The sequence below is a fragment of the Scaptodrosophila lebanonensis genome, unplaced genomic scaffold, assembly GCF_003285725.1.
Source record: "Scaptodrosophila lebanonensis strain 11010-0011.00,11010-0021.00 unplaced genomic scaffold, SlebRS2 tig00000234-arrow-arrow-pilon, whole genome shotgun sequence".
NCBI lineage: Eukaryota > Metazoa > Arthropoda > Insecta > Diptera > Drosophilidae > Scaptodrosophila > Scaptodrosophila lebanonensis.
In genome coordinates, this window is record NW_022060623.1 from 132,718 (window position 1) to 139,493 (window position 6,776).

The following is a 6,776-nucleotide window of genomic DNA, read 5'->3' on the forward strand; positions in this document are numbered from 1 at the left end:
AGGCCCAGCATGGGCAGGCGTTAGAGACGCGCCCGGCTAGCTCAGTTGCTAGAGCATGAACTGATGCTAAAGCCCAACACCAGCTCTACTGAACCCCAGAATTTGACTCCAATGCGCGCACTATAAGCTGATCTTTCGTATTAAAACATGGCGCTTGCCAAATCAACATCCAGTTCAAATGGTTTTAGATCTGACCGCTCCTAATTAAAAGAGACACACAGACCACAATCCTTGTATCGATGGGATAAGTCATATTTGCAAATAATCTTAATTTAATAGGTTAAATCTAATTCTGTTTTCTTTTTACGTCTTATAAAGCCTCGGTGCGCTATGAGTGTATTGTTGCAAACATAATATGCCAATTTGTATCAACAGCCAATCATCGTCAATAGGCCTGCTGACATCGATGGACTCTGAATGTTGTAAGTACGGCACAGTCGAAAATATTAAGTGTAAAAGGTCCTAAATTGGGTGCAACAATAGCATAGCAATCTGCTAGAAAACGTTTGTTTACTTAAAACGCCTATAATTGAATGCGGCTTACATTTTGTTAGTATACTTAACTATTCACCTTTATTCTTGTACATATCACTTCCTAATTATAAGTAATTTTGTAAAAACACTTCTTATTTTCCTTATCTTACTTAAACTTCCTATCTTAATCAATATGAATTGTTTCTAAAGATGAATTTTCTTGAATTATATGCGGTTATTTTTGAAGAAAACATGATATAATTTAATTTCCCTATGGGCACCTAAAGTATCTCACACCTCAGGATCCTATAATTTCTCCGATCCTACAGGTAGGGAGGATATAGAAGAAGAACACTTTCATCTTGGTTCTTCAAATACATAAAGTAGACGCATCTCAAGGTAATACAAGTGGCTTTTTGGGATTCATTCCTTATCTGTCTACGAATTTTTATTTGTGTGACGGCCATGGAGTAAGCAGCACCAACGAACCCCCCCATTAGCCCTGAGCACGGCTGGACCCCGATAGTAGACAGAGGTGTTGCCGAGACCGCATGCTGTCGTGCACGTTACAATACATACATATGTATGTACATATGCATGCTTGTTTCTCTATACTTTTTATACCCTGTACCCGTAGAGTAAAAAAGGTATATTAGGTTTCTGCAAAGTATGTAACATGCAGAAGGAAGCATCTCCGACCCCATAAAGTACATATATTCTGAATCAGCATGACGAGAGAAATCGATCTAGACATGTCCGTTGAATCTGTTGATACAATCAATATTTTCATCGAAGTTTGAATGCAATTAACAGAAAATTTAAATAACATCTTATAATTTATTGAGATCAATTAGAACAAATCATATGCAAACATACATATGTACATATGTACATCTGCCCGCAACGCGAAGCAGAATATGCGTAGGTCCGCTTTCGGTTTCTGCTTTACTATCACTTACGCAGTCGTTGCCTAGCGACGGTAACTGTAAACTTTTTACATTTTGCCTTTGAAATTTACAGGCGTAAATGATCAAAACGAGAGAAGAAGCGCGGGCTAATGACTTGCAGTTGTTGTTGTTATACCCTGTACCCGTAGGGTAAAAAGGGTATATTAGGTTTGTGCAAAGTATGTAACATGCAGAAGGAAGCATCTCCGAACCCATAAAGTATATATATTCTGAATCAGCATGACGAGAGAAATCGATCTAGGCATGTCCGTCCGTCCGTCCGTCTGTCCGTCTGTTTTTTAATTTTCCCCCCCTTCCCCCGCTACAGAATTTCGTCAATAGCGTCCACATTTAAAATGCTACCTAAACCAATCTTTGCACACATAATTTATATATAATTGTCTACTGTTGTTCAATTTATTCAATTCGGTCAATTCTAAGAAAAGTTATTAGCAAAACAAATTCTCTCATATAAATTTTCATTGGCGCAGATGCTGCTTTAGATTAAGATAGTTTAAGAGAATTATTTGAATTTTAGTTTAGGGCGAAAAGAGAGCGCGAGAGCGGCCGTTTGCGGACGTCGCCTCGAGCCCTTTTTTCGCCGCCTTAGGCTTAGTTTAGCATGTAAGCCTAATTTGAAGTTAGTTGTAAAACCGAACTAAATAGAAGCACAATCGTTTCGTCATTTTCGATATTAAAGATAAAATTAAAAGCAAGCGTCCCATCTTTCTTTGTTTAAATAATTTATATAAACTCTTATAAATTTTCATTGGCGCCCGAGCAGGGACTTGCTTGTTTTGTTTAATTAAAAACTTTAATTTGTGCGGAACCGCGTCGGTCGTGTTGTTGTTGCTGCACTGGGGATTGTGTGTGTTGCTGTCACGTCAACTGGATTATTGGAGGATGAGTCAAGTCGACCAAAGGGAAGTTCCTGAGCCAAAGTCGACTTCACAGGTACTGTGCTACAGTTTGAAAGTGGAATTTAACCAGCGAATTGCTTATTTCGGCCTTCAACTTTCAACCTTTGGCACATACGTGACCATAATATAATACGGTAGATAGTTGAGCATAATTGACACAAATATAAATCGCATGTCGTACTAATAAAGTGCCAATTTATTGTCGTTTTATTTTGTTATACATACATACATACATAGCCACTTTTACATACGGCATCCCCCCACGTCAATCTCATCCAACCGTCGGCAGTTTTCGTTTGTTGCTTGCTCTCGTTGTTCTCATCAAATTCGCCGTTGTCGTTGTTACATATGTACATATATACCGACATACTCGCATACATAACTTAGCTAATATATTGCTGTCGTATTCGCGCTTAAGCTGCTGCATCTTTTGTTTGCCTGCGCTTCGCATAATACATGCATAAGAATTAGCTGTTCTGCTAACGCACACAAGGCATTTGTATTATAATTATTCTTTTCGTTTGTCGCCACTTTCGCTGCTGCTCCCAAAAGTATTGCCTTCGACGGTCAGTCAACTGCAGTTCTTCTCGTTTTCGTTCGCACTGCTAGACGACCATCTGTTGCGCTCCCCTACACTTGCTGAGAACAGCATATTATTTTCGATTTCTCGTTTGTCACTCGACAATTTTCGTTCGATCAAAGTTTAAAACTTTAAACCAATATGAGTAAGGACTTGATCGAAGAAGTTAAAAGGAAGCGCGAGGACTGTATGAGGAGTATATGTCGTATGCAACGGCAATTAAAAGAAGGCTCGATTTCGTTAGAGCCAATCGAGTTAGAATGCAGGTTCTAACAACTCATATAGAAACTGCAAATATATTGCAAAGCAAAATTGAAGCAAAAGATACAGAAGATGACTACCGTGAAGAGTTGGAAGAAACTTGCATTATGACCAAATCCTTATTAAAAGGCCAGCTGGAAAAACTAAGAAGAAAAAGCATCGACAATTCAAGTTCGGCAAACGGTATTGCACCGTCTACTTCAAAAAAACCAAGGTGTCGATTGCCAGCGGTCGCTCTTCCAACTTTTAGCGGCAAGCATTCTGAATTTAAAAATTTCATGAGTCTTTTTGAAACTTTTGTTCACAATGATGACACACTGCATGATATTGAAAAATTCAATCACTTAATATCATGTTTGGCTGGTGACGCTTTAGGCACAATTCGCGCCTTCCAAGTGACGGAAGACAATTATAGCAAAGCCATTGAAAGTCTAAAGCGGGTGTACGATAATGACTGCCTAATATTTTTCGATAACATATCGACACTTTTCAATCTGCAAAAGATTTCCCAGCCATCTGCGTCAGCTTTGAGAAGCCTGATCGACACAGTGTCGGCCACCTATGACTCACTTCTGTCAATTGGTGACGACAAGAAAATCGCTAATGCCATTTTAATTTATTTAGTTATGGGCAAATTCGATCCTACCACAAAAAAGAAGTGGGAAGAGCAGCTCGACTACACAAAGCTCCCACTATGGCGAGATTGTGAGACTGCTCTTAACAGACTCTACCAGCATATTGTTGCTGAAGAATCTAGTAAAGCTCAAGCGAAGGGCAGCCAGTCGAGCAATAACACTTAGACTCAAAAAGTAAAAAATGCTAGCAGGATAAATCATTCGTTCGTTGCTGCCAAAAACGAACAGAATAACCTTTGTCAATTTTGCAATTCAGCTGACCATTCGATTGGCAATTGCCAGGCATATGTTGCCTTGTCAGTGCAGCAAAGGTTTGACTTCGCTAAAGGTGCGCTTTGTGCATAAACTGTCTTCGACGAGGCCACACAGTAGCGAAGTGTAAGGCAAAGAAATGTAGCGTGTGCCAACGTTCTCATCACACACTGCTACATATTTATACTGCTAGCACAAATCTTGCGTTACCACCACCCTCTCAGCCACCACATCTTCAAGATAGCTCTTCCACTTCGCATGCCATGCATGCGACTGCTTCGGATAGAGTGGTTCTTGCAACAGCAGTCGTGAGCGTTAAAACGAAAAGTGGCGATTTCGTTTTAGCAAGAGCATTGTTAGATTCTGGGTCACAAGTCAACTTTGTGACTGAGGATCTAGCTCAAAAGCTACAGCTCAGACGAGAGGATACGTGTATGGTCTTGCGCGGCATTGGAGACACCAATGCGCGTGCCAAGAAAAGAATTCATACAGTGGTGAAGTCGCGTGTCAATTGTAGCGAGTTTTCCGCAGATTTTTGGATCTTGGGATCGATTTCTGGTTATCATCCCGATCAAGCGGTGAACACCAGCGGGTGGAGGGTCCCCAAAAATATTCAATTGGCCGATCCTCATTTCCATAAACCGCAAAAAATTGATATGTTAATTGGAGCAGAGTCATTCTTCGACTTATTGTCGGTAGGCCAAATAAAGCAAGGCCCTGAGTCTCCCACATTACAAAAAACGCTTCTCGGCTGGATAGTGTCAGGCAGATGCTCTACTCAACCTACAACGAGTATAGAAGGAGCAGTGAATTTAAGTTGCCAAGAAGAACAATTACTTTCGATAGACTCAACGATACAAAAGTTTTGGTCCATTGAGGACTTGCCTAATAATTCGAAAGTTCTCTCACCTGAGCAACAGCTTTGTGAACAACACTTTGTTGATAATACAAAAATCTTGTCGTCTGGTCGATTTCAGGTACGGTTACCTTTTAAATCTGACCCAAAAAATCTTGGCTCATCGTATGAAATTGCGAAACGTCGTTTTTTGTCGCTTGAAAGGAGGTTGTCAAAAGACCCTCAAATGAAAAGCATGTATCTGGAATTTATGGACGAGTATGTTTCGCTCGGTCACATGTCCTCAACGGACAACAAAATTCCAGATACTCCACACTATTTTATTCCGCATCAGTGTGTCCTGCGGCCTCAAAGCACGTCGACCAAGTTGCGTGTCGTTTTCGATGCCTCTTGCCGCACGTCCACTCAGATTGCGTTGAATGATACCTTAATGGTCGGTCCAACAATTCAGGAGGAGCTTTATTCTACGCTGCTTCGTTTTCGTTTGCGAAAGTTCGCCTTAGCGGCAGACATTAAACAAGAGAGAATGCTACAGTCGAGCAAGCCCGACAGTAAAATACCCTGTACACACTCCCACAAAAAAAAAAAAAAAAATTAAAAAATATAAATAAATAAAAATCGTAAGTTTATAATTTGGAATAACAGTTTTCTTTCTACAGGATAGTTAAAAATGACTTATATAATGCGCCGCTCGAATTCGCTACCGATTTAGAAAGCTAGTATCGATACCCAGGGAATACCACGTGGAGGCTACTGCAAGAGCAATAGGGTCACCTTGACATAAAGTTTGGGACCTACGAGTCGACTTGAGGTGCCCCAATTTATATAATTTATTTTATAATTGCAGCACCCCCTTATTCCCCAAAAATTTAAATATATATTTTGTGTGGTCTGCCACAAGGGAACTATAAATAAAAAACAAAATATATTAAAAAGCCAATCAAATATAATCAAAAATATAATTTAGTAAAATTAAAATAATTAAATTAAGCAAAAATTGTTCATTCAATACTTAACATACAAATACAAAATATATATACATAATATACACATAATCTACCTATTTAAAACTAAGTAATATCCCTAACGCTAACTGATACCGCATCATGATAGCTATAAACAGTTGGGTAAATCCTAATCCTAAATCCTATCACTAATATTTGAGAACGCCCAATCAATGTGTGTATCACAGTTGGTTGTTGACGTACTCAAATCTAACACTGAACTAAAGCCTGTCCTTTGCAAAAAACTATAGGTATCCCTAGCAGAAGTCATATCTCGCAAACACAAATTAAAATCTCCTAATACAATTGAAGAATCGCTACATAAAAAGGGATGGTCAGTAAAAATTTTTTCAAATTCAGTTCTAAATTTAGAAAATAGATAATTGGGACTTCTATAAACAACTAAAACCCCTAAAGACATGTACTTAAAAACGGCATATTCAAACACATCTAAGCCACTACAATAACGATAACTACGCTGAAGACTAACATTTCCTAACAATTCATTTTTTATAAAAATAAAAATGCCCCTTTTAGGTCGTACTGTATTGGATACAGGACAGTCCAAACGTACGACTGGGCTAAATCCAGGAATTTCGTATACTTCGTTAGAGAATGTGGAAGACTCAACGAAGCATAGAACGGACGCGTTGAGCATCAACTTATCGGACTGAACATCGCTAAGGTGACAATGAAGACTTTGTGTATTGTGGAAAATAATGTTAAAATTGGGACTATTTATTAAATAGTCGAAGTGTGTATGGAGCAATTTAGCTGAACGCAATTTACTTAATTCCTTTTCCACTTTATCTTCAGCGTGAGGAGGACATGGAGGATGGAAATCTCC